Genomic DNA, 21,006 nt, shown 5'->3' on the forward strand with positions numbered 1-21,006 from the left:
ACATGATAAAGGCCATGTATGGCAAACTCACAGCTAACATCATAATGGTTAAAAGCTGAAAGCTTTTCCTCTTAAATCAGGAAAAAGCAAGGATAACCACTCTCACCACTTCTATTTAACATAGTATCGGAAGTCCTAGTCACAGCAATCAGAAAAGAAAAAGAAATAAAAGGCATCTAAATTGGAAGGGAAGAAGTAAAATTGTCACTATTTGCCGATGACATGATACTATATATAGAAAACTCTAATGTCTCCACCTCAAAACTATTAGAATTAATAAATGAACTCAGTAAAGTTTCAGGATACAAAATTAATATACAGAAATGTGTTGCTTTTCTATACACTAATAATGAAATATCAGAAAGAGAAAACAAGAAAACAATCCTGTTTAAAATTGCATCAAAAAGAATAAAATATCTGGTAATAAACTTAATCAAGGAGGTGAAGGGCTTATATTCTGAAAACTATAAAACACTGGTGAAGGAAATTGAAGATGATACAAAGAAATGAAAAGATATCCTGTGTTTATGGATTTGAAGAATTAATATTGCTAAAATGTCCATACTACCCAAAGCAATCTATAGATGTAATGCAATCAATCCCTATCAAAATACCCAAGACATTTTTAACAGAAATAGAACAAACAATTCTAAAATTTATATGAAACCACAAAATACCCCAAATTGCCAAAGCAATCTTGAGAAAAAAGAACAAAGCTGGAGGTATCATGCTCCCTGACTTCAGACTATACTACAAAGCTACAGTAATCAAATCAGCATGGTACTGGCACAAAAACAGACACATAGATCAGTGGAACAGAAAAGACATCTCAGAAATAACCCCAGGTACTTATGGTGAATTAATCTATGAAAAAGGAGTCAAGAATATACAATGGAGCAAAGATAGTCTCTTCAACAAGTGGTGCTGGGAAAACTGGAAAGCTGCATGTAAAAGAACGAAGTTAGAATATTTGCTCAATCATATACAAAAATAAACTCAAAATGGATTAAAGGCCTAAACATAAGATCGGAAACCATAAAACTCCTAGAAGAAAACATAGGCAGAACACTCTTTGACATAAATTGCAGCAATTTTTTTTTTTTGGACCTGTATCCTGAGGCAAAGGAAACAAAAACAAAAATAAACAAATGGGATCTAATTAAACTTAAAAGCTTTTGCACAGTAAAGGGAACCATAAACAAAAAGACACCCTACAGAATGGGAGAAAATATTTGCAAACAATGCAACTAACAAGGGGTTGATCTCCAAAATTGCAAACAGCTCATACAGCTCAATATAAAAAAGAAAAAACAACCCAGTCAAAAAATGGGGAGAAGATCTAAAAAGACATTTCTCCAAAGAAGACATACAGATGGCCAAAAGCACATGAAAATATGCTCATCATCATTAATTATTAGAGAAACGCAAATCAAAACTATAATGAGGGGCTTCCCTGGTGGCGCAGTGGATAGGAATCTGCCTGCCAAGGCAGGGAACATGGGTTTGATCCCTGGTCTGGGAAGATCCCACGTGTCGCAGAGCAACTAGGTCTGTGTGCCACAACTACTGAGCCTGAACTCTAGAGCCCATGAGCCACAACTACTGAAGCTTGCATGCCTAGAGCCCATGCTCTGCCACAAGAGAAGCCACTGCAATGAGAAGCCTGCACATGGCAATGAAGAGTAGCCTTGCTCGCTGCAACTAGAGAAAGCCTGCGTGCAGCAGTGAAGACCCAACACAGACAAAAATAAATAAAAATTAAAACAAAACAAAACAAAAAACTATAATGAGGTATCACCTTACACCAGACAGGATGGCCATCATCAAAAAGTCTACAAACAGTAGGTGCTGGAGAGGGTGCAGAGAAAAAGGAACCCCCCTACACTCTTGGTGGGAATGTACATTGGTGCAGCCACTATGGAGAACCCTATGGATGTTCCTTAAAAAAGTCAAAATAGAGCTACCATATGATCTAGGAATCCCACTCCTGGGCATATATCAGGAGGAAACCATAATTTGAAAAGATACATGCACCCCAATGTTCATAGCAACACTATTTACAATAGGCAAGACACAGAAGCAACATAAGTGTTCATCGACAGATGAATGGATAAAGGAGATGTGGTATATATAGATATACAGTGGAATATTACTCAGCCATAAAAAGGAATGAAATTATGCCATTTGCAGCAACACGGATGGACCTAGAGATTATCACACTAAGTGAAGTAAGCCAGACAGAGAAAAACAAATATCATATGATATCACTTATATGTGGAATCTAAAAAAAGGATACAAATGAACTTATTTACAAAACAGAAATAGACTCAAAGACAGAAACAAACTGTGGTTACGAAAGGGGAGGTAGAAAGTGTTAAATTAGGAGTTTGGGATTAAAATATACACACAAAACAAAAGGGGCAGTGAAAACCCTGGAGAGTAGCACATGCTAAAACATGAACAATGAATATTTGGAAATAATAAGATGTTAAACAGGAGTGGAATAAAGGCTGATTGAGAAAATGAGTGACGGGAATGTAGGCAGAACAAGTAGTTTAAGGTCAGATTATAAAATGATAGATTATAAATCATATAGTTGTGAAGAACTCACAGACATAGAAAACAAACTTATGGTTACAAAAATGGGGTGTTAAATTAGGAGTTTGGGATTAAAATATACACACTATCTATAAAATGGATAATCAACAAAGGACCTACTGTATAGCACAGGGAACTATATTCAATATCTTGTAACAAACTATAATGAAAGAGAATGTAGAAGAGTATATATTAATATATATTTGTATAACTGGATCACTTTACTGTACACTTGAAACTAATACGACATTGTAAATCAACTATATTTCAATAAAAATTTTGAAAAAAGCTTGCATGGCAAAGGGAACCATCAACAAAATGAGAAGACAACCTACTGAATGGGAGAAAAGATTTGCAAATGATATAACTAATATAGTGTTAATATCCTTGATATATAAACAACTCACACAACTCAATATCAAATAAACAATCAAAAAATGGGCAGAAGACCTGACTAGACATTTTTCCAAAGAAGACATACAGATGGCTAAAAGGCACATGAAAAATGCTCAACACTGCTAATCATCAGAGAAATTCAAATCAAACCACAATGAGATATCACTTCACACGGCTATCATCAAGAGGAACACAAATAATGAATGTTGGCAAGGATGTGGAGAAAAGGGAACCCTAGTACACTGTTGGTGGGAATATAAATTGGTACAGCCAGTGTAGAAAACATTACGGATATTCCTCAGAAACCTAAAAATAGGTTTGTTTTTGTTTCACTCCTGGATTTCACTCCTGGATATACACCTGAATAAAATGAAAACACTAATTTGAAAAGATACATACATCTCAATATTCGTAGCAGCATTATTTACAATAGCCAAGCTAAGATATGGAAATAACCTCAGTGTCCAACAGATAAATGGATAAAGATACACATACCACATGGCACATAACACATGTACACAATAGAATACAACTTAGCCATAAAAAAGAATGAAATTTTGCCATTTGCAACAATGTGGCCATCCACATAATACCTGGAGGGTATTACACTTAGTGAAATATGTCAGACAGAGAAAGACAAAAAAAATACTGTATGTTATCACTTATATGTGGAATCTAAAAAACAAAACAAATGAATGAATATAACAAAACAGAAAAAAACTCACAGATATAGAGAATAAACTAGTAGTTACCAGTGGGGAGAGGAAAGCGGGGGACAGGCATGATAAGGACAGAGGATTAAGAAGTACAAATTACTATGTATAAAATAAATAAGCTACAAGGATATATTGTATAGCACAGGGAACATAGCCAATATTTTATAATAACTTTAAAAGGTTTATAATCTGTAAAAATATTGAATCACTTTGTTGTACATCTGAAACTGATATAATATTGTAAATCAATCGACTATATTTCAAAAAAATAATACATTTTAAAACTCCCTAGTGCCAAAATAATCAATGGAAGGTTAAAAATATTACATTTGAGAATTATCATGATCATATTCTTTTTTGTTGTTTTTTTTTTTACGCACGATCCCTTAGCAGTCTACAGTGTACAGTAAAATCAGGAACTGCGATTTTTTAAATTACATTTGTTTAAAGTTTTCTTATAAACAAAAGTATACAAATTAGTGCTGTTTCCATATTTTATTTTCAAAATCTGTGTCATATTTATAATGGTTTTATTATTTTATTTTAAAGTAATTATATAATTAGTACTACAAATTGAAATAATGAGCATCTAGTCATTTTAATAATCTTCTTTTGTTCAAAATAACTGATTTTTGAAATTTTGTGTTTGAAAACTTTGACTATTAGATTCTTATTCTATTTTTCTTCTGTAATGAACATTCAGAATTTTAGCATTTTAAAGTTATTAATTATTCATAATGAGAAAAAACTAATAAGCAAATTATTTGTTTTAATTAACCAGTGACAGGCATGTAAATTTTTGGAAAATTAACTATTATAGTCTAGTGTTTTTATAAGGTATAAAAGGAACATATGTTATTATTTCTAGCTTGAACATGTTTCTCCTAAATTTGTAACTCATATAGTAGTATTTTTTTGGAGAGAGGAATTTTTATTAGTATACTTTGATTGTTTTACTCAGATATTACTGAAATATCATTGAAACATACCTCTAGTCCATGGTTGATATTTTTCCAATAAAAGCAACTACTTTAAAAAATTTACATTTTCTTTCTTATCTTGCTCCTTTATACTATAAGAATAATATACTAGTACACAACTACTAAATTAAAGTTGTATCTGAAGCACAATTTCATCCTTAGTATTACATCTTCTAGTCCTTATTCTGAGGATTTTAATGTTTGAACAAGCATACATTTTGGAAATGTATTTTAATTATGAAACAGATGGCCGCAAAACAGTATAATTTATTTAGAAACTGAAATCCAGCTTTTAAACACGAGAGCCTTTTCAGTGATTTAAACCTCTGTGGTAGGCCAAATTGTCTTTTAGATGAATCAGTGTTTTCTACTCAAATTTGAAAATGCTTCCTCTACTCCAGGGAGATCAGTCACTCACCCAATAATAATGACATTTTAACTTAAAAGAAATTGGTCATCTTCTTTAAAGAGCACATTAAAAGAACTTGTTTCACAGTACTCATCACTTAGAAAAAAGCATTTCCCTCAGTTTTGATCCTCTAATTGCTTTTTTGAAATGTTCCTGCAATCATGTCGCTGAATATTTCATTATAATGGCTTATTTGAATAAAATATTTATTACCATATGTACAAGCATATATATGTATACGAATCATGATAATGAAGGTATTTATTCACTATAAAACTGACTCTATAAAAGTTAACTACACACCACTGTTAAGAGCAAAATTTTGCCTTTACAAACTCCAGAAAACATTATCTAGCCATAATAAGAAAGATTAGTTTAAAATGGGATAATACAACACTCCCTCAATTTAAAGCTGAGAGAGATTGAAAGAGGGAGAAGGAAAAAGTTGAGAGAGAGAGAACATCAAACTAGGAGCAAGGAAATGTGGATTTTTGGGGTATAGTTTTGGCTACTTATCTTGGGTAAAATATTAAAGCCCTTTAAACTTCATTTTCCTCATAAAGAAAACAGGATTTCCAAAAATTCTTTCAGCTCTTAAACTTTGTGACTCTGGCGAAAGGCTAAGGGAAATCAGGAGACCACAGAAAAGGGTTTGAGCCAGACGCTGGCCTCCAGTCTTCTTTCACCCAAGTCTCCTACTGTGATCCCCTCTTGGACCTTTTTACCGTTGCTCAGCTCTGCTGACCACCAGCCTCCTGTTCACTTAGGCTCCTGCTGTCTCTCTATATGTTTTTCTGCCGTAACACTTGGCAACACAATTGGGCCTCATATTTGCTGCCGACAGACTGAGGGTCAGGAGCATACAGTGCTAAAGCTCACATCCACCTGTGGATCTCTCCACCTAGCCACAACCCAGCAGGGGCTAAAACTCTTAATAATCATTGAAATGACCTGTTCTCTCTGCCTCAAATTCCCATTTCTCTGTCACTTCTCAAGTTAAGTCCCATCTTCTTTCCTCTTATTTCAGATCACAGCTCCAGACATTCTTATAAAAATGCCAGTTCTGGGCTTCCCTGGCGGCCCAGTGGTTGAGAGTCCGCCTGACGATGCAGGGGACACAGGTTCGTGCCCCGGTCCGGGAAGATCCCACATGCCGCGGAGTGGCTGTGCCCGTGAGCCATGGCCGCTGAGCCTGCGCGTCCGGAGCCTGTGCCCCGCAACGGGAGGGGCCACAACAGTGAGAGGCCCGCGTACCGCAAAAAGAAAAAATAGAAAAAAAGAAAAAAGCCAGTTCCTTTGAGGGGTTTACCATTTTTTACTCTCCCTTTATATCCCCTCATCTGTAGACATTATAGACATTCCATCACTGAGGATTTTTGGCAACTTGTTTACAAACTTTCTTTCCTCCCTAACTCCTGTTATCAAGAAGGATGTAATGTCCAAGAGGCTGACCCAGTTATCGCCATTGCTGCTCAGTTTCCTTTGTGTTTTCACCCCTGCAGCCCTCTCTGTTACCTCCCCCAACCCATGGCCACACCTGGGACCTCACTCAAACCTGCCCCACCTCTGAAACCTCTTCTTCAGGCATTACCTTCTCTGATCCAAACTTCCTATTTTTGCAGCTTGCCGGCCTAAGCACTCTTTTTTGACCAATCTTTGTCCTCTGATTCATTTGCTCATTTATTTTACCTATGGGTCAGCCTTCTTCTGGGTTCTCTTCTAATCCAGTTTAGATTTTGAGTCTCTCTTTTCAATCACACCCTTGTTGAGGCCCCAAACTTTCTTGTCCATTTTCCTTTCATTCCAACTGCCTACCAAAACTGCAACTGTGAGTGACTCCAACTCTTCAACTTCTCTGTGCTTGCACAAAGATTGTTTCGGCAGCTAAAAGTCTTGCAAGGAAGTCAGATTGGTAACTATATAAATTCATAGCCAACAAACTTAAAAGGACTTTAAAATCGCGTGAATTTCTGTCATGGGTCAGTAGTCAGTTCACTTTCTATTTCTCTGGGGAAAGTAAAAGCTTCTTTAATCTTTTTCGATGACTGTGAACCTCTTCATTCTTTACTCACTCTCTGTTGACCTAGATTACAACTTTACCACCTCCTGCCAGCAAATATCCAAACCTGCCTACATCTGTAATACCCTCCCCCTGCCCCCCATCTTCCTTCTGTTATAGGGGATACGTCCCTGCATCCTACCATAGGCTAACCCAGCACCTGTGCTCTAGATCCTCATTAGTATCAATTATCACCAGCTGTATCTTCAGTGACTCAAACGTTTGAGTCTTAGTTTTAAAAAACCCCTGAAACAAACACCCTCTTCCAGTTACTTTTATCCCTTTATTCATAATGATAGTTACCTATACATCCTGTTCTGTGTCCACACCTGCCATTCTGTCTTCACCCCAACCCAGCCTGGACTTTGCTCCCACCACTCCACTAAAAGTCTCCTAGCCAGGATCAGAAATGCCCTCTTAATGGCTAAAGCAAAACTGCATCCCTCAGTGCTGTTCTTATTGACCAGTCCCTGCTAGCTGACTACACTTTCTTTCTTTGGTTTTCTAATACCATATATTTTTACTTTCCCCTCCACTTCTTATCTGGCCATTTTTCTTTATAATTCAATAGTTCAACAAATATTATAGAATATCCATGTATGTCAAGCATGTATGTTGAGCATGTTAACAGCGAAAACAACCAGGCCCTTGCCCCTAAGTACCTTATATTTTAAGGGAGGAGAGATTAAGTAATGTCATATAGCCTTCAAAAGTGTTATGAAAATAGTAGAATAGTTATATTAGATCCCAGATTAAAGTATTTCTCACTCTTTCTCAGCCTCCTTTGCTACAGTCTTCTCCTGAGTTTTTTTCTTTTTTTTTTTTTGTGGTACGCGGGCCTCTCACTGCTGTGGCCTCTCCCGTTGCGGAGCACAGGCTCCGGATGTGCAGGCTCAGCGGCCATGGCTCACGGGCCCAGCCGCTCCACGGCATGTGGGATCTTCCCAGACCGGGGCACGAACCCGCGTCCCCTGCATCGGGAGGTGGACTCTCAAACACTGCGCCACCAGGGAAGCCCTTCTCCTGAGTTTTAAATGTTGGAGCTCTCTAGAGCTCTGTCCAATGCCCTCTGTTTACTCTGTATTCACTCCTTAGCTGATAGCTGATTCTGACACACTAGATGTCACACAATTTACAATTTTCGTCTACATGCCTATAACGCCTAAATTTAAAATCTCAACCCAGACCTCTTCTGAGCTCCAAACTTACATTTAAGTGCTTCCCTCAAGGATGCAGGCTGCTGGAGGATCCACTCTTTCGTTGCTGTACCACATGGAATATGTGGCTTCCCAAATACCGTAGCTGGGGAAGAGAGACTGGATGGTGAGACTATCTCTGGTTGGCAGTGATGTACTTCAGCTTTTCTCACATTTCATTCGTCCTGAGCTAGTCACAGAGCTCTACCTGACTACAATGGGGCTGGGGAGTGTGGTTTCCCAAAGGCCCAGAAAGGAACCAGATATTGATGAGCATGAGTAATATCTACCACAAAAAGAATTATTTTAGACTTCTTTTTCCTCCTTTCCCTTGCCAACAACCTCTAAATGTTTCTTTAATTCAGTAATTTCTCCATCTATACTTACAGTAAACAGGAGATGCACTGCCCACAAATCGGCCTTCCCAGAAGGACTTGTTGCCTGGGCTGCTGGGATTGCAGTTAGAAGACAGCCTGCAGCTGTCAGCATCTCCCGAATCTGCCTCAGCTGCAGAGTATTACCTAGGCCAAGATCACACCCTTCCTGCTATGGCAACATCCCATGATTGATTGTCGCAGGAGTATGACCAAGGCTTTACAGTTCTACTTCTTTCTCCAACAAATCTGGTTTTCTTTCCCCAGGGAAGGGACTAGGGTGAGGAAAGATGATGAACAAAACAACAATGTTTTAAATAAAAACAGAATCAGGCGCCTCCTTCCCACAGGTGTTAATGCTTAATAAATAGCTTGTACATCAAATTCTATTTAAGCATCTGTTTTTGGAAGAAATAACTTATGCCAGTTGGTAATGGGAGGTGTCTGAAAACAGATGATAAGATGAGGGTTGGGAGTAAGATCACTTTCAGCCCAGCTGGCGATGAGGAACCTGTCATTGGTAAGGGGAACACAGACATGTCCGGACATAAGGTGGATGTCCAGTTATTAAAACTCTCTCCATTGGTGAATTATGATGTATACCACTGGGGGAGGGGAGTATGCATTAGCTTGTGTAAAGTATCAGACCTCTGAGAAGAACTGGGAAACAAACTTTAAAAATAATGGGAATGAATGTCTATTGTTAAGCCCATTGATACCCTAGAAAAAGATCGTGGAAAGGTGTGGGCAATTGATCACCAAGTGTGAAAGTCAACGCAGTCACCTTCCTGATAGCTTACAAAAACAGTCTCCTGCAGCAGGAAGGCAGAAGAAGCTGAAGACCAGGAGTTAATGGAGTGGTAGAGCTTCAGATAAGATTAAATGCCCAATCAAGGCAGGTTGGTTATGACAAGATCAGGGCTTGGCTGGGATAAAATGGGATCCTGACATTTGGAAAGAGAACATCTGGGTGGATGATCCTGAACATTTTGAACCTCCAGACTCTTCTGAACTCTGTAATGCAGAACTGAGCCACCCTTCCTTCCTTTGTCTTGAGGGCTAGCCTGCCCCACCCCGCCTTGCTTGAAGGCAAAGCAGAGTTCTCTCCCCAAGAAATATCATGTGCCTCCTGCCTTTCAGGATTTGCCTTTACCTTCTGTTATGGCCGTTAGTGTATATAATTAGGGTTAAGTCATAGCATAACTCAGCCATTGATACACTGGTGTTAATTATACCTAATAACCTAAAGAAGAAACAAAATTTAGCCATTGTGTATTGTCAGGTGCTGGAGGAGAACCTGTGGGTCTGAATTCTAAGAGTGCTTAATTAAGTGGACTAGACAATAAGATTGGTCAAGAGAGCTTATTTACTTAGGAGCTTTCTACTGATATTGGATTGAACAGTTTGGTGAGGACTCCAGCTGATGGTGCATACTCACTACTGAGATGACTCCTAGAGGCCTAGAAAAAGCAATGGCTAAAGCTAATTGAAGTTGCTATGCCAGAATGCCGTAGTAGACAATAGAATAGGGGATTAAAAAACCCATGGAAGCCAGCATGCTGGAATGAATATACTTTGTAAGTCTAGGAACCCTACCAGATGGTTATGTTCTATGGGAAGGCAATACATTATTTACCAAAGCCATAAATAATGTGTTGGTGTGGGGCACTAGGATCACTAAGAGTTCAGTGGTGGTTCTCTTCTATAACCCAAGGCTGATGGTAGGATAGGCTCCTACTATTAGGATCACTTATACCAATGGGGATGATTGGACCCAAATAAAGGCCAGGTGGTAGCACTTAACCGCCAAAATCCAGGTGGATAAAAATATTGTAATAACTGGTAGCATCAAAGTAGCAGCCAGGAGGCCTGACACAATAGTTGGAGATGGTTAATCAGATTAAATGTCTGTTTTGTCACTAGGGGCAAAATAGATGGGAATCCAACAAAGGTATCCTAATCAGCTTGCAGTATCATAAGAAATGAAGAACAGATGACCAGGAGGCCAAGGGCAATTGCCTTAATTACAAGTTACAATCTAGTGCCAAGTTTCTGGATCTGAGGTTGTTTTCAGACGCAGAACCCCTCTACTGAAGAGGAGGCCAAGTCCCTAATAGGAAGGAAATTGCAATAGCACAGAAAATATGCTCAGTAATGATTTCCCCACTATTGCCCCCAAATTGTATACTTGGGTGACTGTTACAGTGGCTAACAATCACAGATTTCCCAGAATTCAGGGGTTTCTTGGGACATTGAACATTTTTTTTTTTTAATTGGGAAAAGTCCTGAGCAAGCTGGGATGAGCTGGTCACTTCAGTACTATATGTTGCAGAAAGGGGAATAGCCAATATTTCAAGAACTGTTGGACACAGTCTGAACTGACAGTGATACCCGGAAGCTTGAAGCCCTATTATGGTCCTTCTATTAGAGTGAGGGCACGTGGGGGTCAGGTAATTAATTGAGTCCTGAAAAACATCTGGCTTGTGATGGGTCCATTATTTCTTCAGATCTATCCAGCAGTTATTTTCCTCAGTCCCTGACAGTATAATTGAGAATAACATACTAAATAATTAGCACAAGCTCCACTTTGAGTTCTTGGTCTATGGGATAAGGATAATTACACCCAAGCAGAGGCTTCTAAAACTGCTCCCCAAACTCAGCTGAGATAATAAAACAAAAACAATGTTACATCCCAAGGGGGATGGTGGAAATTAGTGTCAACCTTAAGAATCTAGAGGATGCAGGGGTGTTGGTCCCTATCAAATTTCCATTTAATTCACCATTATGACCCTTGCCAAAACTGGAAGAATCTTGGAAAGATGACAGCAGGCCACCGCAAACTCAACAAAGTCATAATCCCAATTGCATGGCCATGCCAAGATGTGATATTTTTGGTAGAGAAGATCAATATGTCCTCAGGTTCATGATATAAAGGCATTGATATGGTGAATGCATCCTTTCTCTTCCAGAGAGAAAAAAGGATCAGAAGGACTTCTCATTCACATGGAATAGGTAATAATATACATTTCTTCTTTTGCTCTAGGGCTATGTTAGTTCTCCTGCCTTCTGCACCATTTGAACATCCTGCAGAACATTACTAGTTGATTCACTACATCGATGCCATTACATTAATTGGGGAAGATAAGCAAGATGTTGCTATCATGCTCCTTGGTAAGATATATGTGTTCTAGAGGATGGGAGATAAACTGAAAGAGATTCAAAGCCTTCTCATTTAGGGTTCCTATGGACAGAGGCATGCCAGGATATCCACTCCAAAATAAAAGACAAATTATCATGTGTTGCACTTTGCACAACAAAAAAGGAAGCTTAACTAACCTGGTCAGTATCTTTGAGTTATGGAGGCAGCATATTCCACTATTCCAAACCTGAGAATACTGCTGGTGGCCCATATGCTGGATGACACTAATGGCTACCAGCTTTGGTGGGACCTAGAGCAGGAAGGACTTCTGCTACAGGTCTAGAGTATAATGTAAGCAGTTCTGCTGCTAAGGCCACGCAGTCTCGAGGTGTTAGAGGTATTGGTGATGATACAGATGAGCTATGGAACTTATGGCAAGCCCACATGGGGGAATCATATGTGGGTTCCTGAGGTTTTTGGAGCAAGGCCATGAAATTTGCCTTTTGGAAAACAACTCACAGCATGCCCTGATAGAGATGGAGCCCCTGACCATGAGATACCAATAGATGGATCATGTATCCACAAAAGCCAATCATGAGCTGGGGTGGGTCAGATTCATCATGTCATAAAGTTGGTTAGGCCTAGCAGCAATCCAGCATAAGATGGAAGTGGTACCCCAGACGGCATGAGCAGTATCAGAAGGCAAGCTGCATGACAGAGGGCCCAGACCTCCATTTTAGCCAGCAATGTTAGATAATGTTGGACCAGTGCCCCTCCTTTGGCTAATATCTATGACCAGCTGAAAGAGAAAAAATCTGGGCTTTGTTTCTGGATGGTTTGGCTGAATATGTGGGTACAAATTGAGGATGGAGGGCCAACTGCCCTGTAGCCTCACTAGTGGCTTCAAGAGACAGTGGTGAGAAAGAACTCTTACAATGTATATTTTTGGCCCTACTTTTATATATCAGAAACAAGTCAAACTTTCCATTTGTTTGTAAAATTCTGCTCATGCTCTAATTAACTCTTGTTAATTAGAGTTAGTTACTGTGACTAACTACATTTTAGTAATTACTTTTTGTTTGTAATTAACCTCAATTTAATCAATCATTTCTTTAAATTCAAATGCTGTTTTCAAAGAACTTTCCCTTTCTGATCTCTTCAAGATTTGTTTCATAGAACTATGTATTCCATTACCATCATGACAAATATTATGTGAGGTTTTTTTCCTTTGCTATAGATAATAAAATCAATGAAATCATCAATTTAAAAAAATAATAAAATTAAAAAGCTACGGAGCCACAGAATTTAAAAATGAAAAAGTAAGAATCTAAGGCTTATATTTTTCAAATGAACATTTTGAAACAATGGTTAATTATTTTGGAAATAGAGCCAGTTAAAAAAAAAACAGATCCTTTAATAGTGATTGTATAATAAGAAATTTTTTTGGGGGGGGATCAAGACGGTAGAGTAAGAGGACATGGAGCTCACCTCCCCTGACAAACACATCAAAAATACATCTACATGTGGAACAATTCTCATGGAAAACTAACTGGAAACTGGCAAAAGAACTCCTATACAACCAAGGTTGCAAGAAAGATTCCCACATAATTGTGTAGGATGGGAAGAAAAGCACTGGGTCAGGACTTGTGTCCCTGCAAGGGAACTAAGAGGAAAAGGGTGATCACATGGGTAGACACTCACCCTGGGAGTGAGTGGGTCAAGTCCCAGTCCTGGGGCCCTATGCTGAGGAGAAAAGCACCCTCGGCTGCTTGGGGAACCGCTGGGACAGAGAGAAAGGCTGGAGAAGTCTAGACTCCACTTGTGAGAAGTGTGTGAGTGCTGGCTTGCCACCAGATATGGCAGAGAGAGGTCTGCCTTAGTGGCTGCCACTTTGCTGCACTCCCCAATCTGAGCTGAGCAAATACCCGGGCCCCACTTACTCCACAGCACAGCTTGGCACTGGATCTAGGGCAGCCAGACCTGAGAAAAGACTTGATCTAGGGATGCAGAGGCAACCTGGGGGCCCAGGGAGTGGTCCAGGTGGGGCAGCTGTGGCCATTGTTGACACTTTCTCAGACTGTGCCTCAGAAGCAGCCCAGACTTCTGAAGCAGCATGGCTGCTTGAACTCTTGTGACCAACACACCATGATCCCACCTTCAGCTGAGCAAATCCTTGGGCTCTACCCACTCTACACTGCAACCTCACACTTGATGTCAGATGACAACAACAGGAAAAGATGCAACTTTGGGCTGCATCTGAGTGGAGCTGAAGATGCCTATACAGGCAGTACATTGGAACTCTGTAGTGCACAAGCCCCACTTGTTTCAGCACTCCCCTCCTTTCCAGCAAATGTCCCAATGTGGGGAGAAGGAAAAACATACACTTAAAGGGAATAGAGTCAGCTCAAGCCTGACCCTCAGGGCTTCCATTCCAGCAACTTGGGAGCAGACCCCACTTCTGACAGGGTGGCAAATGTCACTGACCAGAGAGGAAGTCCCTCCTGAGACCCTGAACACACTCCAGCTCCTCTAACACCAGCCACACCTCCTATCAAGGTGATAGTGGACAGTACACCTTGAGAAACGACATGGCTGGCATCAATGTCAAATCCAACCCTCACACCAATGTCATTAATCACAAGCAGTCTACAGAGGAATGCTACCACATAAAAACTCTTTCAGGACCAAAATAAATAACTGTTTCACCTAAATTCATAAAGGCAGATAAAGTTAAGTAAAATGAAGAGGCAGAGGAACTACCTGCCTTTTCAATTGAAAGAGCAATAGAAAAACTCTGAAAAAAAAATAATGAAAGAGATAATCAGCCTACCAGACAGTGAGTTTAAAAATTTGGTAATAAAAATGTCAACAATTAAGAAAGAGAATCGAAGCACAGACCATTTTGACAAGGAATAAGAGACTATAAAGAAGACCTAATTAAAAATAGATAATTCAATTTCTGAGATAGAAAGCACTCTAGAAGCAATTAATAGCAGACTAAATGACACAGAAGAATGCACATGTGATCTGGAAGATAGAATAATGGAAATCACTCAATCAGAACAGCAGACAAATACAAATGAAAAAAAAGCACAAGAAACAGAGAAGATTTATGTAATAACATAAAACATGCCAACATTCACAATATAGGGGTTCCAGAAGGAGAATACAGAGAAAAGGGAATCAAAAATATTTTTGAAGAAATTGTGGCTGAAAACTTCCCAAACCTAAAGAAGGAAAGAGATATCTAGGTACTGGAAGTACAGAGGGTCCCAAACAATATGAACCTAAACAGACCCACACCAAGACATGTAATTAAAATGGCAAAAGTTAAAGATAAAGGCAGCAAGAGAAAAACAAAGAGCTATATACAAGGGAACCCCATAAGGCTATCAGCAGATTTCTCTGTAGAAACTTTAAAGGCCAGAAGGGAGTGACATGATATATTCAAAGTCCTGAAAGGGAAAACCCTGCAACCTAGAATATTTTACCCAACAAAATTATCATTTAGAATAGAAGGAATGATAAAGAATTTCCCAGAGAAGCAAAAACTAAAAGAATTCAGCAATACTAAGCCTATGCTAAAAGAAATGTTGAAGAGTCTTCTCTAAATGGAAAAGAAGTAAGAATCTACAGGAAAGGGAAAAATCCTAATGGGAAAGGCAAATACATAGTAAGGATTGAGGTCACTTAAATAAGCCAGTACATAGATTAAAAAAAAAAATAGCAAAGCAACTATAACTACAATAAACAGTAAAGGGATAAGCATGAAAATGTAAGATACATCAAAAACACAAAATGTGCTGGAGGGGAGTAAAACATGTAGATCTTTTAGAATGTGTTTGAACTTAAATGATTATCAGTTTAAAGCAAGTTGATATAATTATGGGTTAGCATATGTGAACAACATGGTAACCACCAATCAAAAACCTGTGGAAACAACAAAATAAAGCATGGGTAGCAATACTTATATCAGAGAAAACAGACTTTAAAATGAAAGCTATAACAAAAGACAAAGAAGGGCATTCTATAATGATAAAGGGATCAATATAAGAAGAGGATACTATACTCATTAACATACACATACCCAACACAGGAGCACCTAAATACATGAAGCAAATACAAACAGGCATAAAAGGAGAAACTGATAATAACACAATAATAGTGGTGGGAGACTTAATTTAATACTCCACTGACATCAATAATAGATCATCCAGACAGAAAATCAGTAAGAGAACAGTGTTCTTAGATGACACAATAGACCAGTTCAAGTTAATAGATATCTACAGGACATTACATCCACACAAACAAACAAACAAGCAAACAAAAAACTAGGATACACATTCTTTTCAAGTGCACATGGAATGTTCTTCAGGATAAGCCACATTCTAGGTCACAAAACCATCCTCAACAAACTTAAGAGGATAGAAATTATATCAAGCATTTTTCTTAACTACAACTGTATGAACTAGAAATCAACTACAGAAAGAAAAATGGGAAAAGAACAGAAAAGTGGAGACTAAACATCATGCTACTAGAAAATCAATGGATCAACAATGAAATCAAAAAGGGAATCAGAAAATACCTCAAGAGAAATAAAAATGAAAACATAACTTTCCAAAATCTATGGGATGCAGCAAAAGCATAGAAGAGGCAAGTTCATAGTGATACTCAAGAAACAAGAAAAATATCAAATAAACAACCTACTCTACCACCTAAAAGAATTGGAAAAAGAAGAACAAACAAAGCCCAAAGTCAGCAGAAGGAAGGAAATAATAAAGATGAGAGAGGAAATAAATAAAATAGAGATAAAAAACAGAAAAGATCAATGAAACCAAAAGCTGCTTTTTAAAAAAGATAAAACTGATAAACTTTTAACCAGGTTTATGAAGAAGACAGAGGGCCCAAATAAACAAAATAAGAAATGAAAGAGGAGCAATAATAACTGATACCACAGAGATACAAAAAAATCATAAGAATACTATGAACAGTTATATGCCAATGAATTGAACAACCTAGAAGAAATAGACAAATTTCTAGGAAAAGATAGCCTGCCAAGACTGAGTCTAGAAGAAAAGACGATTTGAACAGACCAATCACTAGAAGTGAAATTGAATTTGTAATTTTTAAAAATCCCAGAAAACTAAAGTCCAGGACTGGACAGCTCCACAGAGGCATTTGACCAAACATATAAAGAATAGCTTATACCTATCCTTCTCAAACTATTCCAAAAAACTGTAGAGGGGGGAATACTCCCAGATTCATTCTACAAGACCACCAGTACCGTGATACCAGACAAAGACACTACAAAAAAAAAGAAAATTACAGGCCAGTGTCTCTGATGAATATGGATGCAAAAATCTTCAACAAACTATAAGTAAACTTAATTCAACTATAGGATCATACACCAGGATCAACTTGGATTTATTCCAGTGTCACAAGGGTGATTCAACATACTCAAATCAATCAAAGTGGACACACCACATTAACAAAAGAAAGGATAAAAGTCACATGATCATCTCAATAGATGAAGAAAAAGCATTTGACAAAATTCAAATCCATTTATGATAAAAACTCTCATCAAAGTGGGTATAGAGAGAACATATCTCAACATAATAAAGGCCACTTGGGACAAACCCACAGCCAACATAATGCTCAATGGTGAAAAGCTGAAAACCTTCTCACTAAATTCAGGAATAAGACAAGGATGCCCACTCTCACCACTTCTATTTAACATAGTACTGGAAGTCCTAGTCACAGCAGTCAGACAAGAAAAAGAAATAAAAGGTATCCAAATTGGAAAGAAGTAAAACTGTCACTATTTGCAGATGACATGATACTCTATATAGAGAATCCTAAATTCTCCAACCCCAAACTATTAGAATAAATGAATTCAGCAAGGTTGCAGTATACAAGAAATCTCTATACACTAATAATGAAATATCAGGAAGTAAAAAAAAATACTATTTAAAATCATATAAAAGAAACCTTTGAATAAACTTAACCAAGAAGATGGAAGACCTATACTCTGAAAACTATAAAACATTGATGAAGGAAATTGAAAATGATTCAAAGAAATGGAAAGATATCCTGTACTCTTGGATTGGAAGTATTAATATTATTAAAATGGCCATACTATCCAAAGTCATCTACAGATTTCATGCAATCCCAATCAAAATACCCATGACATTTTTCACAGAACTAGAACAAGTAATCCTAAAATTTCTATGGAACCCACAAAAGAACCCAAATTGCCAAAGCAATCCTGAGGGGGGGAAAAAAAAACAAAGCTGGAGGCATAACGCCCAGACTTCAGACTATACTACAAAGCTAGAGCAATCAAAACAGCATGATATTGGCATAAAAACAGACACACAGATCATTGGAACAGAATGGAGAGCCCATAAATATATCCATGCATTTACAGTCAATTAATCTATGATAAAGGGGGCAAGAATATACAGTGGAGAAAAGACAGTTTCTTGAATAAGTCATGCTGGGAAAACTGGACAGCTACATGTAAAACAATGAGATTAGAATATTTCCTCACACCATATACACAAATAAGCTCAAAATGGTTTAAAGTCCTAAATTTAAGATGTGAAACCATAAAACTCCTAGAAGAGAACATAGGTGGAACATTCTTTGACATACATTGTAGCAAACTTTTCTTGGATCAGTCTCCTAAGGCATAAGAAATAAAAGCAAAAACAAACAAATAGGTTGTGTTTGGATTCCTTTTTCTTTTTTTGGTGTGTATAAATTGTAGATTTTCAGTTTGCAGTTACCATGAGGTTTTGATATAGCAGTCTATATATATACAAGATTATTTTAAGTTGCTGGTCTTTTAATTTCAAATGAATTTCTAATATTCTGCATTTGTACCCTCCTCTTCTCACAATTGCTAGGTTTGATATCATATTTGTGTGTGGATGATTTCCTACCTTTACTGTATGGTTGCTTTTACTGGTGAGCTTTCACATTTGTAATTTTTTTGTTTCTAGTTGTGGGCTTTTCTTTTCTGCCTAGAGAAGTTTCCTTAGCGTTTGTTGTAAAGCTGGTTTGGTGGGGCTGAATTCTCTTAGCTTTTGCTTGTCTTTAAAGCTTTTGATTTCTCTGTTGAACCTGAACAAGAGCCTTGCTGGGTAGAGTATTCTTGGTTGTAGGTTTTTCCGTTTCATCACTTTAAATATATTGTGCCACTCCCTTCTGGTCTACAGAGTTTCTGCTGAAAAATCAGCTGATAACGTTATGGGGATTTCCTTTTATGTTATTTGTTGCTTTTCCCTTGTTGCTTTTAATATTTTCTGTCTTTTTTTAAAAAAATATTTTGATTGGCATTTAAAAATTTTATTCATTCATTTATTTATTTTTTGGCTGCACTGGGTCTTTGTTGCTGTGTGTGGGCTTTCTCTAGTTGCAGCGAGCAGAGGCTACTCTGTTGCGGTGTGTGGGCTTCTTATTGCAGTGGCTTCTCTTGTTGTGGAGCATGGGCTCTAGGCGTGCAAGTTTCAGTAGTTGTGGCATTCAGGCTCAGTAGTTATGGCTTGTGGGCTCTAGAGCGCAAGCTCAGTAGCTGTGGTGCATGGGCTTAGTTGCTCCGTGGCATTGTGGGATTTTCTTGGACCGGGATCGAACCCATGTCCCCTTCATTGGCAGGCAGACTCTTAACCACTGCACCACCAGGAAAGTCCTTTCTCTTTGTCTTTAATTTTTGTCAGTTTGATTACTATGTGTCTCACCATGTTCCTCCTTGGGTTTATCCTGTATGGGACTCTCTGCACTTCCTGGACTTGAGTGACTGTTTCCTTTCCCATGTTAGGGAGGTTTTCAGCTATTATCTCTTTGAATATTTTCTCAGGCCCTTTCTCTCTCTCTTCTCCTTCTGGAACCCTTATAATGCGAATGTTGGTGTGTTTAATGTTGTCCCAGAGGTCTGTTAAACGGCCCTCATTTCTTTTTATTCTGTTTTCTTTATTCTGTTCCATGGCAGTCATTTCTACCATTCTGTCTTCCAGCTCACTTATCCATTCTTCTTCCTCATTTATTCTGCTTTTAATTCCTTTTACTGTATTTTTTCATTTTAATTATTATATTGTTCATCTCTGTTTGTTCTTTATATGTTCTAGCTCTTTGTTAAACATTTCTTGTATTTTCTTGGTCCATGACTCCATTCTTTTTCTGAGATCTTTGATCATTTACTATTATTACTCTGAATTATTTTTCAGGTAGATTGCCTATTTCTACTTCATTACTTGTTCATTTGGGGTTTTATCTTGTTCCTTTATCTGGAACATATTCCTCTGCCATCTCATTTTGTCTAACCTTCTGTGATTGTGGTTTCCATTTCGGAGGTTATAGCTCCTCTTGCTTCTGGTATCTGTCCCCTTATGGGTGGATCTGGGTCTTATCCTTCTGGTGGGCAGGGCCGTGTCAAGGGGTGTGCTTAGAGATGGATGTGGACTCAGGAAGATTTTAGGCAGCCTGTCTGCTGAAGGGTGGGGCTCTTTTCCCACCCTATTGGTTGTTTGGCCTGAAGTGTCCCAGCACTGGAGCCTACAGGCTATTGGGTGGGGCCAGGTCTTGGTGTCAAAATCGTGGCCCCCAGGAGAGCTCACGCCAATGAGTACTCCCTGGTACCTCCACCACCAGTGTCCTTGTCCCCACAATGAGCCATAGCTGCCCCTGCCTCCCCAGGAGACCCTCCAAGAGCAGCAGGTGGGTCTGGCCCAGGCTCCTATGAAGTCACTGCTTTTTCTCTGGGTCCCAGTGCACACAAGTCCTTGTGTGCACACTCCAAGCATGGAGTTTCTGTTTCCCCCAGTCCTGTGGAGTTCCTGTGATCAAGCCCCACTTGCCTTCAAAGCCCAATGCTCAGGATTCTCCTCCTCCTTCCAATGCCAGACACCCAGGCTGGGGAGCCTGATGTGGGGCTCAGAACTCTTACTCCTGTGGGAGAACCTCTGCAATATAATTATTTTCCAGTTTGTGCGTTGCCCACCCAGCAGCTATGGGATTTGATTTTATTGCAAATGGGCCTCTCCTACTGTCTCGTTGTAGCTTCTTCTTTGTCTTTGGATGTAGAACATCTTTTCTGGCAGGTTCCAGTCATTTTTATTCGTGGTTGTTCGGTTGTTCA

The sequence above is a fragment of the Orcinus orca genome, chromosome 7 (genome assembly GCF_937001465.1).
Source record: "Orcinus orca chromosome 7, mOrcOrc1.1, whole genome shotgun sequence".
NCBI classification, from domain to species: Eukaryota; Metazoa; Chordata; class Mammalia; order Artiodactyla; family Delphinidae; genus Orcinus; species Orcinus orca.